Raw genomic sequence first — 17,741 nt, forward strand, 5'->3', positions numbered from 1 at the left:
AGAAGCGGTCCAAAATTGCTTCTGTCTCTTTTGTTGGTTGTTTGTTCTGCTTGATTGGAAGTGGTGGCCTCCGGGATCAATTCTCGGGCTGATCCCGTTCTTGTTCTTCTCCACTAACCTGTGGCCATATTACTCTTTGGCTTATGTGGTCATACCAAGCTGCAAGCGGCATCATTTGTCCTCATGAATATATCTCGCAGCTTCCGGCCACCATTGACTGTCTGGTGTGATAGTTCTGCATCTGGGATAGTGACATCTCAGACCTCTGAGTTTATTTTCATCTTAAAATCCTCGGGCCCCTCCCGATGATCGCTTGGCCAGAGCTTTCGAGGCCTCTGCTTGATTGATATTTTGGTAAAGACGCTCGTTCTCTTTCCACTCCGCCCTAATGTTTGTAGCTACAGCCAGCGACTGGGTCTAGTAACTTCAAGACAGGAAATTAGGAAACGGTGTGCCTCGAAAGCTCGCTAATTAATGATGTTGTAATCCTGTTTGTTCAATCTGTACACAATCAGAGGTGTAAAGACAATAAGTCTTTTAGTCTTTTAGTCTTTTAGTATTTTAGTCGTTTTAGTCCTTTAGTCTTTTCGTCGTTCAGTTGATAAGCTTAAAATATTGTTATGAGAAGAATATCTGCGCTTGATATCCTCATTAATTATTATAAAATGTGTTCATTTTGCTCTCCCTTTATCACCCTCGGCATTACCAAACTAACAGGACCAAACACTTCATCTTCACATGAACTTGGTTTGAAAAGATTTGTTCACATGTAAGCGGCAGCCACGAACTGATATGATCCGCTGTCTTTCATCGCCTTCGTGATCAGTTTCCTTTCGGATTAACTTTCTTCTTTTCTGTCTGATGTAACTTTTTAAAGAAGTGACAACTTTGCAGATGAGTCCGTCTCTAAACTCTGCTGGTAGACTGGTAGTCTTGGTGAAACTGCTGGTCTGCAGAAAAGACAAACTTCACTTGTGTCTACTCCTTCCCAATAAAAACGACTTTCCTGCTGGGATTTGAACTATTGACATCTTGTTTTTTTTAAACCATTGTGGCTATTTTGTTGTTACAAGTTAATTTTTTTGAACACTAAGGAGATATTTGGAACGTTCAGTAAACATCTTTTCTGAGGGATACTATTAATGAGGTAATTACAGATACAAATTTTTGGGAAAAAGAGCAAGAGAATGTGAACTTTGGATTTTCTTTAGGAGTAGAGGAAAAAGACACTCGGATCGAGAACTCTAAATTCAGGCTTTTAAGTGCCATTATAGCTAACACGGTATGCGAAGGATGTTTTTAAAAGGAAAATGTAAGAAAATAAAACACTGTCTTCATAAAAATATGTGATATCTTACTTACTTTCAAAAGCTAAAGTAAAACTGGACATTTCCAACCATTTCACTCGCAGGCAACATTGCAGGTCCAAGAGAGGTAACGAAATCCAATGCGTCTCCGACAAACTTGCACAAACGACATCAGCAACCTCATCTTTCAGTTTGCCAAATAAAATCAGTGGGTGGATTTTCAATGGGAGTATGTTTAAAAAAAGAAGCATAAGAAGAAAAAAAAAAAGAAATTCAAAATATGACAATGAAGAACGTTGGAGCAGCATCCGCAACAATATGAAGAACATGATTGTTTCAGCGAGGACAAACCAGACACAGATTAATATGGTTGATGGTCATAACAGTCAAAGAAAGTAAAAAGTCTCAAATTACTCTATCTGCAACACATCTTAGGACACACAAGTATAAACGTCTGATATTTACATTTTTTTTTTTTTCCTATTTAGTGTGCATCTATTTCACAACATTTTCCAGAAGTCCACAACATACAATAAATTCAGGGTTTCACCTTTGGTTATGTAATTATCAAGGCTAGGTTTAAAAAAATATAGAACACACGTCCATGTTACTTTTGCATACAGTTAAATTCAAAGTGAAAACATATCAACAAAGCAGCTGGTCAGCTCTAAATTTGCATCTGAGGAAACAAAAAAAAACAGAAAAAAAACAAAAAAACAACAACCCTATAAGGTAATTCATCTGTACGTTGATGATTCTCGGCCGGTGAGAGCACGGCGGGGTTCATCCGCAGTTTCTCTGTGATAGAAAATGAGTGTGGCAGATATTTATGACGGGTGTTTATGTGCCTGACATCTTTGCTTTAGTGTAAGTGGATCTTAATGTAAGAGGATATTGTTCTGATCGTCCTGGAGTGTGTAGCATTGAGCCGGTCAATATACGTCTCGAATCCCCCTCCCCCACCACCACCACCACCACCACCCACCCACCCCCAACCCACTGTACACTTTCTCAATGAGGATGTTATGACACGAAGTGAATCAAGATTTCGTTGCCAGCGTTTGAGTGAGCGACTCAGGCCAGCCTTGTTTGGTTGACAATATGAAACAAGATAAAAATAGATTAAGTCGTACTGCTGGCTGCACAGAAGCAGAGAGCAAACTCACCATTTAGTAACCAATGACACCTACGAAGCCGACCCAACTAAAACATTATGTCGACGTTACAACCGAACAGTATCTCTATCATATTAAAATATTCACATCTGTTCCTTACAAGACACTTTTTTTTTCACATGTAAAGAAAACATCTTTGAACTTTTATAAGTCTCTTAGAATCGTCTCTTCGTACATCTGTATATGTGTAGTAATTAAGGCAATCATTTTGGGCCACCACTTACTCATTCACCGGCTCCAGTCTCAACCCCTCGAGGGTTTGTTTACTAATACCACGCGGCAGCTCTCATCTCCGCTCGTCCAAATGCCCGTCCAGTTGTGGCTGTTTCAGTGTCCGCTCGTGCTCAAGATGACCGGTCACAATGTTTTGCTCGTTCTCTGCAATTTCCAGAGATGTTGGGGGGATACTCCCTCTCCCTGTAACTGGCAGCGCTGCAACAAAGAGAGAAACAGGAAACGGATGGAATTCTATCATCATTCTTGATAAAGTGGCACGCACCCTCAACACGGAGCAATTTGCCCGAACGCCAAACTGATACGGTGCATATTTTCCTCTCCCGCCAGAGGTTGGGCAAGATGCATCCAGATATCATCAGATATCATCAGGGTCACTAAGCAGCGAGTCCCTCTGAAGCACTCCATAGGAGGGGTTAGGGCCGAGCTTTGTTGAACACATACACAGAAGAATACCACTTACGTTAATAAATCTTTTAATATTTACGCCTCCAGATACAGTTTTCCCTCACGTTCATCCCTTCAGTGGCTCAGAGTTGGTTAAAATCAGGTTATTTCACTCTGACGGCATCGGACTCATTTTTTTTTAATCAGCTTGTTTGGATTTATTGAAGATGTTTACATCTAAAAATATTCAAGCCAAAGAGATTGTGTTTTTTATGCTGGCAACATCCCATCGATTGTAAATATTCCGACTGTTACAGTTTTTGTATCGTAGCACCAGACCCACTCTTTGTTGTTTGGTTCGGGAGGGATACATTTACAACTTTTGATGACATGTTTTGCCTGTGGAGGTTGGACACACTGACTCAGCCCAGTATCACAGCGAAGTGTGTAATACACCCGATGCTGAGTCAGTGTCACGGTTTGCCTTGACCAAGCATGAAAAGTAAGTTGCCTCAGGTTCAGCCACTCAAAACTTAGTGGTTAGGTTTAAAAAAAATAAAAATGGACACGGTTAGAGTTTGGAAAAGATCTCTTTAAAGAAATCGACGCCGCTTTCTCCTGGACTCAAGCCCTCGTCTCTCGGATGAACGCCCTGTGTGCTCAGACTGGTGCTCGCTCTTGTATATTGTCGAATGACCTCGGTTATATGATCTAAATCACATGACCTCCTTCTTCCACCCAGGTCATACGTGCCTCTACTTTGTACGCATCAACTTGCCATGTAGGATAACAACATAAACTGCACTTAGAGCAAGTCACAAAATGAAACATTCAGTTGCTATAACGTTAAAAATTACATCTACAAATAGTAAAAAAAAAAAAATACTTAAGAAATAAATGGAAATATTGGAAAATGTAAAAAATATTCCAGAAAATACATCAAGCCATACAAAAGCATTCAAAATTCCCAATTATTAACTGGGATTATTATTAAGATGACTTTTACAGACAGGTAGCCTATATTCTTCTCCCAAGAAGAGCAGCAGCAAGTGCCCCTAAACAACATTTGCGTATGTGATGAAGCGCTCCAGCAGCTGTCGTAATTATAACTGGAAAAACTGAGTCAGGTGATGTTGTTATGGAGCAAGGAGTCTACAAGGGGAGGAGGCTGGGTGGATGGATGGATCAACAGAACACAGCAGGCCCATGTTTGTTTTCTTAACCAAGTGGTTTCACTGTAACCATGACAACAAAGCTCCCTTAAATTTAACCCAAACCATGATGTTTCCCAAAACCTAACTCGGCTCGTTTTATGCCTAAATTTAACCATACTTGGCTTTATCACATTGTAAAACAAACAGCTTTGAAAAGCCCAAATAAATGATGGTGTCCAATCAGGAAATGCTTCTGTGGGCAATTCTGACTGGTATTGTGTTGATTAGTTTGTACTTGTTCTGATGTCCTCATGATGAGAATTATAGGATGTCTATCATAGAAACCTGCTATAAATTTTTTTTAAAAATCTTCATAAAATGTACAATAGGTAGTAATTGTAAAGCTTCAAAGGACCCCAAACTTAAAGTAATTTCATTAAAATTGCAATCCCTGCTACAAAGATAGCGTGATAGATAAGAATCATTGCAAATCAGCTGCTTATGGTGGCTGTTATATCGGAGTTCAAAGCAGGCAACTCGTGTCTCTGAAATAGTCAAAAAAAACGGGTAAACAAAACCAGATCGTCTCTGAAATCCTGACAGTCTGTGCCAAACACGAGGAAACTGCAGAGACAAAGAGAAACTGTGCTCACATGTTTGAAACAAACCAGCGGTGACATGACGGACATGCACTGAATAAAAACGTTGGACAACCGCTGCTAATTGGCATTCAGCCTAATATGACCCTTCTCTGCAGCAGTATTTGTAATGTTGATGTAACTCAAATTTAAATGATTTCCTCGTGAAGTGTTTGTTACTTTGGCTACCCCCTGTAGGGTGAAACATTTCACAGAATAACTGTTCCGTGTCACGGCTATTTGTGCTTATTAAGATGCACACTATTAGAGACAAGAGGCCTCTTTTAAACAGAGCAGCTGTTGTATAATTCTCCACCTCAATAATTTGAGGATTTCCACACAGTCTCGGTGGAGTTGGAGACATTCTGTATGCAATCATAGCTGCGGCAGGCACAAGGCAATTACAGCATACGCACGAGTGTTTAAAAAAAAAAAAAAAAAAAAAAAAAAATCGAATTCCCTTATTAGGACTTTACAGCTAAACCTGTGGCTGTTTATATTTCAGGTTTTGTTCGTCGGGGAGCTGCTTTAGTAAATACAGCGGGTAGTATGTCCTGTATTTACCCTTGAATACACTGCCGCACCTGTAATGCCGAGAGGACACGCACAGAAGTCGGTGTAAACACTCAATATACAGAGTTTTGGAGACATTCACCCCACCGCAGTGCAGCGATGAGGCGATAGTGGATGTCCTTCGTATTATTCAGCGTTTGTGACCACTTATTTAATTCTGAGACTAAAATGTCACTCTGTCACTCTGAGAAAAGAAAAGAAAATAGAGCACAATGGAGTTATGCACTGAAGTCCTTTTTTTTTTTTTCTTTAGGTGTTGGAAAAAAGCAATAACGTGTGAGGGCATTTTTAAGTGAGCAACGGGGTCGTTACCGCGACGACACCACAAATACCAAAACACTCAGTGAATAAAATGGAAGCTGATGTTTGTGCTTCATCCGCACGAGGACATCTATGTTGAGGTTTATAACCGGTTACAGCATATTGCGTGAAGATATTTTAAAAAGATCTCTGCAGAAGATATCGTGGCAACAAATTAAGTTTGATGTCATTCTAATGGGAGGATGTAATATGAGAGTGAGTCATTTGTTGTGTGAAGAACTTTGGGTGCAATGAGTTTATTGAAGATGATTAAAGGGAAAAACAGCTGGCCTGGCAGTCCCAGCAGTTTTGAAGTAGTTACCGTATTTTAACAGTGTGTAACCGGAATGACGTCATTGTGTTATGTCAGATGGGGGATGGTCAATGGGATATTGTATTGTCGCGAGCCGCAACTGATAATTATTTCCATCATTTGATATCCGTTGAGGTTTATGATTCGTCAAGTTATTATTAAGTCTCTAAAGCGTCAGCTCACACCTGTCGACATCACGTTGCAAACAAACTGAATGACAGTCCAGCTTCCTGTCAGCAGACTGATTCAAAACCCAACTTCAATAGTAGGCATCTTGATTTCCAAATAGTTAGCAAAAAATTTGCTTATGCAGCTATTGACGTGTCTTGTTTACCTTGTTTTCTTTTTTACAGGGGCTTGGTCGTCCTGCGTCACTACTGCCAGAAGATGGCAGTAGTTTTTGATATTAAACAACGATAGTACGAGAAAGAGAACATGTTACTAGCAGGATGTGATGAAACGTGTGGTGCTGTTAGATGCAGAAAACAAATAGCAGAAACATGCAAAGATTTGTTTACAACTGTCAAAAAGTAATGTGTTGAATTCAAATTGAATAAAAATGAGATGCAGGTGAAGCCAGCTTTGTCATAACTCTACCACAACACAGCTCGTTTGAATAATCATTGCATAGTTCCCAGTTAATGTCAAATCCTGAACAGCTGTGCACAACTGCTTACGTGGAGGTGAAGAATATTCCATCATTACTACACAATTAGCAAAGTAATCGATGGGTTAACAAGCTCGATCAGCCTTATAATGAAGTTGTCACCTGTGTGTTTCTGCTATAATTGTGTGTGTTTGGCTCTCTTATTATGGTGAACACTGTCTTTCTAATACCGAGTCCTTCTACGATGTTGTCAGGTTGCCATTTGGCATCTTAAATCCACATCGGGTTTTGCACTCTGGCCAGACATTAGTTTCTGTACAAGGTACGAGAGAAAACCAACAGAGCATCTTCTGTTCGTTCTCAATCATCACCTCCCTACATGTCTGTTCTACACGAGGTTTCTCTTAAGTTATGCAACAATGAGCAGTTTGTCATTGCAGCATAATCAATAACCCACCACGGATAAAGGAGAAATATTACAAGGCCTCCTTAGACATCTTCTCCCCCCAAACCTCACACCATGCTGGACTCGAGCTAAATAACTCGGCTCTGAAAAATACTGGTTATCAGTTAATAGCTCTAAATGTCTGGACAATATGGCCTTAATTAGTTTATTTTCTGGGGTGTCTTCACTTCTGTAGAAGTATCCAGGGCCACGTTAGGACGCTGCCCGCTCAAGGCGAAGCCAAGAGCACCACATTAAACCTGTTTAGACCTGCGAAAACCACCTACCAAGAAGCCATCCCCGTCCCCATTCACAATTCAAGAGCCCGGCAGCTGTTTACACTTTTTTTTCCTTTTTCTTTTCTTCCATTGCACTGGATTTAAAATTATTATGCTGTTTGCAGAAAGCAGCCAGTTGAGACTGCCAGAAACACAACCTGCAGGGACGACATTATGTGGGAGGATTTTTACAGCCTCAAAGCAGGAAATGATATGAAAAAAACTGCAGGGGGTTGATAGAATTAATAAAATCCAAATGGCTCAACAGTTTCTTCACCTGATTTCCGAAACCCCTTTTTCATTGTTCAAATTTCAATTAAGACATCAGTTGCACGCTCTCGCCTTCGTGCAGGTTAAGCTTAGCTTCAGACCTGTGAATCTCTGCCACAGGTTTTTGTTTTTTTTAGCACTTCATTCAGATCTGTTGTTCAGCTCTTTGACAGCTGTTTCCAGCTCACCAGTTGCACCTTTCCTTCCTACCCAGCTAGATCAGGCTTCAGCAAAACAGAAATATACCCTGATGGTTAGCATGAACGTGATGTCATGCTGGTTGAATGAAATGATACAAAATGGGATTTAAATGTAATTATGAAGCCAATGCAAACAATACAACAAAAAAAAAAGAAAGTGTATTTATGAGGATACAGTCTGAGCTACTGATGTTGACCAAGTGATTTGCGCCACGTAGCAGCATTATTCTGAAACCAGACTTTTTTTTTTTTTTTTTTAAAGTTGTAGAGTGGTACTGTTGCTGCAGTTTGCTGCCGACAGACTACGTTCAGACTGCCAGGCCAAATCGGATGTTTGTCACTAGGGCCCGAGCACCGAAGGTGAGAAAGCCCTAGTGTTATCCAAGGAATTATTTTTCTTTTCGGTCCTTGTTCTTACAAATAAATTGCCTTTTTGGAGGCTTCGTCATACTCAAAAACTCATGAAAGTTGGTACACGTGTCTCTCCTGGCGAAAAGTTTCGTATTCTAGTGGAGTCGCAAGTGGGTGTGGCCAAATGGCTCGCTACCGCCCCCTAAAGAGACCTCATGAAAAGTGGTACGTACATCTGCCGTGGTGAGACGATACATCTGATATGTGTTTTGCGAGTGGGCGTGGCCAAACGACTCGCGTAAACTGCAGCCCCGGCATCTAGTTTCACCTACGTGCACCAACATTTTTGGATATGTGTATCACATCAAGATGTACAAAAATGTCTCTTGGCGTCATGAATTTGTTTTCGTCCAATGGTGTGCCCGTGGCGTGGTGGCCATTTTGAGCGTCTCGCCATGAAACTACAAGTTGCTGTTACTTTTATGTACATATTCCAATCTTCCTCAAACGTCACATCCCTAATAAAAGTCCGGCCCTGAATACACCTGTATGGTAATATTCGCTCAGTCATAGCGCCCCCTGGTGGCAACTGGAAATGACACTTTTCATGCTTTCACGTGCCAAGTCCAGCTGGTTGATCACTTGAACCTAAATTCGGATCAGAATAGCCTAAACATGTGGTTGATGATATATTGAGACTTTCGTTCGACCTTGTCGATGCGGCAAAGTTTGAGGTAAGACAGGAAGTCAATGTTTAAATGGGTCGCATACACTGCAGCCCCATGTGGTTGATGATATCTATCAACCACATGCTGCTGTCACGGAAGTGCCGTGAGATTTTTGCAATCTGGATCCAAACCACACTTGGAGGTGATTTGAAATGCGATTCCAATCAGGTTTCTACAGATGCTTCCCAGTGCGGACGATCCGCTGGCTCAGATAGGATTTCTCGCGCCACTCGACGTGCGGCACACAATGACATGACATCGTCATTTTCGGAGAGACAAGAGTGAGCAGAATCTGTGCTACCGCTAGCAGAGCGCTATCAGAGAGGGGTCGACTTTCACGCCGTAGAGGACAACGACAGCAACGGTCCGGGAACAGAAGCCGAAATAAACTGTGTGCTGCCACTTCCGTGACGGCAGCTTCCGTGTTGGAAAGCCGCGTCGCCAGTGTAGCTGCGCCTGCGTCGTTACCATAGCAACCCATGCAGATAGGTTTTGTGACGTCTGGACACACCAAATGCAACCCGCTCGCTTGCAAATAACAGCGCTGACGGTCTGTCTTAGAGATCTGATTTGAGGAAAACATCTGATTCGCCTGCAGTGTGAACACAGACTTCTCGTTTGCTGTTTCTTTACAGAAAACATGAGCGCAAGAGCAAAAGGTTTGACGGCCGAGAGCAACCTGCCTGAGAAAGACTAGGCGAAGACTACAAAGGCAGAAAAATAATCTACCTTTCTCACTTGTCGTTACCTTCCTGACGTTTGTGAGGACTGTGATATTGATGCTGACGGTGGTACGTGTGTGATTTATTCATGACGATATAGCTGGGATGAAAAGCTGTAAATAATAGTTGTGCGTATGAGGACAGCTTTCCAGTCTTTTATGGCCTTCCAAATGATGAGTGAAATGATGCCATGTTTTTTGTTTTTTTTTGTTTTTCTTATTCCCACTGCTGGGTCTGACGTCTGTAAACAAAGCAACTGATAGGCAAACAGGTGACTGAGGGCACATCGAGTCTATATCAACAGACTGTTAGGTTGAATGCGAGCAGAAATCAGGCTCATGCATCTGCACCAACACACCCAACCACTGATTTCTAGTCAGCTGAACCGTGCCTGTGCACAGCTTTTTTTTGAAACACAATGAGCTTGTGTGCATATTTGCACTTTTAGCTGTGAACCTGCACAGTTTTATGTGTCAGGCCCCTGCAGGGTGCTTCACAGCAGAAAGGTTTTCCACATGGACAGAACAGTAACGTCTGAACCTCAGACTGGAACAAACTGCTCCAAGAGGGCAAATACTTGAGGACATTGGCAGAGGGAACTATAACTGCTGAATCAAGTTGGGAAATGAGACATAACACCTTTCTTATTACTTGTTACCTCGCCAGCACATCCACTCTACAGTCTCCTGCTACCCCTGAGTTAGTAACTTTTTCATACAGGCAGTTGAAAAATAAATCTGTTCTCGTACACCGTGGGTCTTACAGGCCCTGTTCAATTGAAAGTTAACCGAATTATTCACCCATCCATCGAGTATCTGTAGAGGGTACAAAACAACTCCAAAAAGACTTTAAATAAAAACAAGACCTCTGGTTCTGCTACAGGTAAAACAAAAAAACTAACTGTCAACTCACCCTCAACCCTTTAATGTCTCTTTAACTAGGCCTGTATGATTATGACAGATTACTCTTAAGCTCTCACTCCCTTGAGAATATTCCCTCTGACACCAAAGCGCGTTTTTGTTAATACTCTCATCCAAAAATATTCTGATCTGTGTGTCACAAGCGCTCTAAACTATCATCATCAAAGCACCAACAAGAGCTTCACAGGCAACTCACCTGTTAACACGCTTCAAAGGAAGCCATGAAACGGAGATGTTTCCGAGATGGTAACAGACACCACTGTGACTGCCTCTGCTAAGGATTTCAGACGTGATTTGTTCTCGTGCTGGTGCTCGTGTGACGTTGTGGAGAAGGAGAGGTCAGGTGGGGAACAATTAGGAGCCACAAAAGCTGTACGGGCAAAAGTGGGACACAAATATTGAACACCCCCCCCCCATCCTTTCAGGGAGTTCCTTGCTTTACGATCACAATATACAGTTTTTAACAAATTACTGCAAAACCTGAATCGTGACATATCCATGTTCTGTGCACCACATGAAGCCGGGGCAGTGCTGCAATTTCCAGCAAATCGCTGTCATTTTACAGCAATTACGGATCTGATCACACGACTCGCATCAACAAATGGAGGAACCGCAATCCTTGTAGGTTTTCCATCAACTGTCACCGATTGCAACAGACAATTCGAAGCAATATCAGAAAGGTTGTCACTACATGAGGGGAGTTACGTTGCAAATTCAGAGAGGAAAAATTAAAAAATTAAAATAAATAAATAATCCAGCAAAGACTGACTATATGAGAGTGCACATGAACATGTAGCACGGTGCCTGGCTTCCTGTTTGCTGACACTAATCCAAAGGCAGCGGGGATTTTCTGCCTCTTGCTGCTTCTTGCCTCACACCCCTGCAGGGCTCTTAGATCCACACTGGCTTTCCCAGTCACACACACACACACACACACAAACATACACTGATGAACACACGATAGACTATAAATATTCAGGCCGGGATCGGCGGTATGTGCAGCACAATGTACGCCGGGGACATAACACACACTGTGCTCATTTCAACCCTGCCACCGAGCTCTCCGTCAGCAACTTTTTTTTTTTTTTTGGGGGGGGGGGGGGATAAAAACCCTCGCACATCTGCTTATCTGATGCTGTTCATTGAGGCCGACTTGTCCACGAATGTGCCCCGTGGAGGCTCCAACCCGTGCGGCCCCCGTCGCTGTTTTCTCGTCGGCTCGCACAGCACTCATCAGGCGTGTTTGTTCGTGTCCGAGGGCGACGTGTTGCTCGGGAAGCACACGGGGCAACACGACGAGTCCCATTACACCACGACAGACTGTCGCGGTGAATTAAAGCCAACGAAAGGCAGCGGTCGGGAAACGTCATTAATGCCACAATGCTCTGGTCCACTATAAACAAAACCTGTTGAAGACCGAACTGACGGCGGTGGGGGGGCTTCTACCGCATGCAACAAAACGATATGTTACCCTCCTCGTTTTTCTAGTGTTTTTCTGAATAAGGAGTCTCGGCCAAATGCACTAATCTGTGCTCGAGTTGCATAACCAGTGTACAGTATATGTAGCATGATATGAGATGGCAGAAGCAGCTGAAAACTGGGTTAGCACCTATTACTTCCATGCCAGCAGCCAAATAATCTATAAGTTTAGATGGTTTCTCTTCTCTGTGACTCTGATAAAAAGCGACAGCAGCTCTTATCTAATCTTTTAGCCCCACAACTTAGTGACAGAACGAAAGGCTTAGAGTGCAAAATGTCAAAATTAGGACCGTTTTCCATCTTAGAAACACACTTTGACAGAAATGCAACTGACATAGAGCGGTTGTAGAAAAATCTGAGTTTCAAGATATGTTAATATTGGTTGAGAGTGTCTGAGAGAGGGCCTGTCAATATTGATGTGCATGTGTAATTGTGAGTGTGTAATACGTAAAAAAAAAAAAAAAAAAATCAAGTGTTAGTGCATTTGTGGCCATGCAGCATGTTTTTAGGGGATGGCAGTGTTGGCTTGTCTACCGCTTCGGTCTGACTGATCAATATCTATATAATGTACAATGTAACTACTGTAGGAATTGGATGAGATTTTGTACATGCGGTCATGGTTTCCAGAAGATAAGTTATAATCAATAAATGTTTCATTGAGCATCATTAACAGGTCAAATTAATACTTCCGAGTCAAGTTTATGATTCACATCAGTCTCAGCTTTGAGTTTAGTGCTAAATAGCGAGTGCACACATGCTCGCACACTAAACTAAGGTGGTGAACATCAGCATGTTAGCGTCGAGATGTTTTCATTTTTGTTCAAAGCACTGGTGCATCAAGGTCAGAGGTATCGTGCTATTATTGAAGTACAGGAGCGCAGACCCGGGTGCAAACACTTGTGGGACAACTGTGGATGTAAGTTAACAATAGTCCAGATATTTGAATCACTTTAATTTAATAAAGTCAAAAATATAATCATGCTGTTGTCGACGGTTGTTTCCGGATTTCTAAACTGTAATCGTTCAAACATGTTCCTGCAAATGTTTCACAACTGTGAACATTTTATTTCCTCACTTGGAGCACAAAAAGTGGCGGAGCGTCGGATCTGTGATACTTCGTCTTGTTAACAGTCTAATGACCCTGTATTTGTTTGATTTTGGAGATTAAAACGACTATTCAAATATTCAAAATTCGTGACCCATCCCTTATATATGGCCCTGGTTCCAAACCTTCTTAATCAGACTTATCTCCACTAGCCTCTTAGATAATAAACTAAATAGTAGTTAACCTGGATGTTATGTAACACTGTTGATTATATATAAAAGTGGATGTTGTTACAACGATGTTTTTGGATGTCAAAGCAGGTCACATTGAGGTTGGTTTTGTAAAGTGTTTGCATTGCACCGCTTCCACATGAAGGGGAAGAAGCTGAACTTTTTTAACTATGTACCCATCTGTTATAGCAAACTCAAAGATATCTCTGTTCACCTGTTTACTAGTTTGACACATTTTTAATCAAAACACATGGTGTCAAAAAGGGGACATGCTGTATCTTTTTCTTTGTTAAATGTGAAAATTTTGAGCAAATCGACAACCTTTCCACATAACGTTCGAAGTAACCCCTGCGATAAAAGCACCGCTGAACGGGAACCGCTGCCCCTTTCTGTCAAATATTTTTCCAGTTTTCTTAAAGTTGGTAAACTGTGTTTATTAAGCCGGCGGTGATACGGATGCACAATTTTAATCTATCACGCTGCTATTTATTTCACGTACAGATTTAAACTGCGTTCGTGGTACATTAAGCACAATTTCATAATTTGTGTGAACAAAAGCACGGGGGCTTTTACCCAAAACCAAAACTGTCATTATCCTCTCATCCCCGTCAGTCATGTTGTACCACCTCCAAACCAGCCTCCTCCATCTCGTGCCCCCGCAGGCATTTCTCACATGTGCACTTCAACAGTGATTTAATGAAACGCCTACAATCACTTATCAACAGCAGATGTAGATGCTTGCCAGTTGTGCTGCTGAGCATTAAAAAAAAAATTACCATGTTGTTTCCCATGATAACAGTAGCTGCCGGCAATATATACCCCAATTTAAAATCTAAATTACAAACTAGAACTCATTTCGCACAACTGACCCACTGTAATAGTTTTTTGTATATTTAATTATAAACCTCAAAAGCAGTGTAATATCACATTGGCACTAGTCTCCTGCAACAGCATAGAAATATACTGTGGAGAATGGATTCAAAAGAACTTAATGAGAAAAATAATTTCCTTGGAATGTTTTATCTTATTTAAGCTCACTTTTTATGTTAGAAGTCACCTGCCATGTTTGAGGTGACGGGAAAAATCTGCAGTCTTTTCAAAACATAAAATTGAGGAAAATGTATCGAAGTTACCAACTAGAAGCTAATTTCCCATATAATGTGCAACCTAGCAATGTTGAGGATATTTTTATGCATGAAAAGCATCACATATGTCAAAATGAACAGAGCACATGTTTTTCTGACATCTATCATGTGACATGTTTTTATTTTTTTATTTTTATGTTTTTATGTTTATGTTTCACATGTAAAAACGTGAATAACATTTGAGCGTTTTTTGTAACGTTCTCCTATCATGTAACTTAATTGGAGACCAAAGTTTGTCTCAGTGGTTCTAAAGTTAAGTCAACCTGCAAAACCCTCCTCACAAGTTGCAGTGTCTTTCAACAGTTTTGCCAGACCATCAGATGTTTCATTTGCATCATTTTGAGTGGCATACAGAAGTAACCAGTTTTTTTTGTTTTTTTTTTAAACACAATGGTAACAGAAAATTTGAAAAAAGCAAATGACTTGTGTCGCAGGCTCTCTGATCAATCTTGTGGCCCATCTGGGAACCACTTTGTTGTAGATGATGAACTGCTGAAGTCTTTCAATCTATTCTGTACTAATTCTAAACAGAATTTTTATTAGAGCCCGACTAATTTATTAAGGCCCGAGTACCGATGGTGCGAAAGCCCTATTGTTATTCAAGCGATTATTATTCTCGTTCCTTATTTTTCTCCGCAAAGAACTGCATTTTTGGCGGCTTTATTATGCTCAAAAACTTCTCCGAACGACTTGAAATTGAGTCAGTTCTCTCTTAACATGTTTGGGATGAAAAGTTATCAAAAGAATTTGTTTTCGTCGATGGGTGTGCTGGTGGCGTGGTGGCCATTTTGAGCATCTCGCCGTGAAACTACAAGTTGCTTTAAACTGGGTCAGAATAGCCTAAACGTGGTTGATGATGTATTGAGAATTTCGTTCGACTTTGTCAGAGTGTCACCGTGGCGTTGTGGCAAAGTTTGATGTTTTGCTGTGACACAGGAAGTTCATATTTAAGGTCAAAGGGTGCTTGAAACCTCATGAAAAGTGACACATACATCTGGCATGGTGAGACAATTCATCTGATACTGTATGTGTTTTGCGAGTGGTTGTGGCCAAATGGGTCGCATAAACTGCAGCCCTGGCATCTACTTTCACCTACATGCACCAACATTTTGGGATATGTGTATCACATCAAGATGTACAAAAAAATCTCTTGGCAGCATGACCGCAACTAAACAGGAAGTCCACCGTTTTGAATTTATTTCCCATTTTTGGCGAATTGCACCTGTTGTATTTTAACGAACTCCTACAGATTTTGTCGGACCGACTTGAAATTTAGTCTGTCCACTCTTAATATGTTTGGAATTAAAAGTTATAAAAATAATTAGTTTTCGTTGATCGATGTGCCCGTGGCGTGGCGGCCAGAAAGTGACAAAAAAGTCATACTATAGCATGTCGTCCAAAAAGTGACCCAAAAATTACTTTTAGGTCACTTTTTGCCATAGTATGATTTTTTTTTTAAAGTCATGTTAAATGAGGGGGCTCAAACCCCAAACCTTCTAGTTGAGAGGCAACAGTGCTAACCACCAATGTTCCCAGGAGAGAGTTTGTATTCTGACAAATCTTTAGCTCACTGTAGCCTATAACTCCACCATCCACAAATATTCATTCAAATGTGACCAAAATTGCCGCAGACATTCTTTGGATAGTAGATATACGTGTTTTTTAAGGGAGTCTGTAGTGATATTAAATATCTTCCTGTAATGTGTAGTGTATGCAAAACTTTTTCAATTTTCCCAAATGTTTCAACTTCACTAAAAGTTAAGTCACCATCAACAGGCCAAAGTGCAATCTAAACCATTAATAGCAACCTTGGTGAAAAAGAATCTTTTACCTGTTAAGTTAACCAGACTGTCGGTTGAGTCACTGGAAAGCTGGAAACCAAAGGTCAACAACAATACAAAACAAAGCCCTAATACAAAATAAAAAATCAATAACAAAAAATAAAGGCTGTCTAAAGCTTCTTGGATTTCTGTCCGAACTACCACAAACTTTATCCCCCAAAATCCCATTAATACATTTTAATGCGATAGAATGAATTTTTTTTTTCCATAATTTGGACTTTTTAAAGAATTAAAGAGCTTCGAACGAGTTTGTTTCGATGTATTGAAAATACTTTTTGGGTCACTTTGACGCTCTCGCAGGTTTGTTTCCAGATGTAGCAGGCAGCTGTTTTCAGAAACAATTCTATAAAACACTACTTGTTCAACAAAATAAACAACCTGGTGGGCATAGTAGGATATTAAGCAGCTAAAGAGCAAGATATCCTTGAGGAGTTGGTGGAAACCAAAAACAGAGCTACAAGAAAGCCGAGTGTTGGTCTCATTCTTATGGCCAGAAGCAGGACTACAAATGAGTGATGATGTCGCTGGGTTTCTACAGAAGCACAATTTGCCCTGGCAACTTGAAAGCTGATGATATGTCATTGTTATCTCGACAGCTTGTTTCTGCTGCCTCCGAGGAGCCCAAAAAAAATGAGTTGTTGAGTGCAGTTTTAAAGGTTTTTGAGATTCCTCTTCGGATGACTTCTTGGATTAATTCGACCCGTGACTTCTCAACGAGGTTCAATATTTAATTGTTCCAGGTCAGAATTATAATTGTTTTTTTGTCTGACTCGATCCACACTGACCACCCAGCCTGCTCAATTACACCTAAATTGCTGAAACCTTTAACAGAGGAATTAATTGTGTTCCGTCAGAGGTTGCAAGATTCGTGATGAGTAATTCGTGTGAAAACTTTCTGATCAGCGTGTTTATTAACAGACTCTCTGATTTGTCAAGAATGGTCAACAGTCTGAAACCTACTGCAGGGAAAGACAAATGTATTTTTACTGTAGTGTGCAGCCGTTCTCCCTCCACAAACATGGAGCTACCAGCCGCCTACTTCCATGAACTGTCACATAAGCAACACAGACGCATTCACGACCTTCTTCCTACCTTCAAACGCCGCCAAATGTGTTTGTGTTAGCGTGCTGGAGAAGTGGAGCGATCAGAGTACGTCCACGTGGGTCTAACTGTGGGAGTGGAAATCATGTTCGCCCACACCTGACCACTTTCACAGTAATTGTATGCACAGCTTCATACATCTGAATCAAAGTATGCATATTTTCGATCGTTGTGCATACACACAGTTAAGGTTGTGAACAAGTGTTTAAACAGTATCACCAGGCGTTACCGAGTCTAACTGTACCAACATGGTAGCCTGATGCTTTGTGAATATATATGGATATTATGGATTGTTTCC

The 17,741-nt window shown here is 41.0% G+C and overlaps 1 protein-coding gene across 1 annotated transcript in view; it reads right to left on the reverse strand.

Moving 5' to 3' along the window:
- Window positions 1-2,301: 2,301 nt before the first annotated feature.
- Window positions 2,302-17,741, reverse strand: part of kcna4 (potassium voltage-gated channel, shaker-related subfamily, member 4) — a 49,241-nt gene continuing 33,801 nt past the window's right edge. The window contains exon 3 of the mRNA XM_069719864.1: window positions 2,302-2,914. The gene's annotated coding sequence lies outside the window, so the exon portion shown is untranslated. The remainder of the gene's footprint in view (window positions 2,915-17,741) is intronic.

This window comes from Brachyistius frenatus, unplaced genomic scaffold (genome assembly GCF_029030835.1).
Source record: "Brachyistius frenatus isolate BFR_SWC_R1_liver_20210118 unplaced genomic scaffold, ASM2903083v1 Contig_226, whole genome shotgun sequence".
Classification (NCBI taxonomy): domain Eukaryota; kingdom Metazoa; phylum Chordata; class Actinopteri; family Embiotocidae; genus Brachyistius; species Brachyistius frenatus.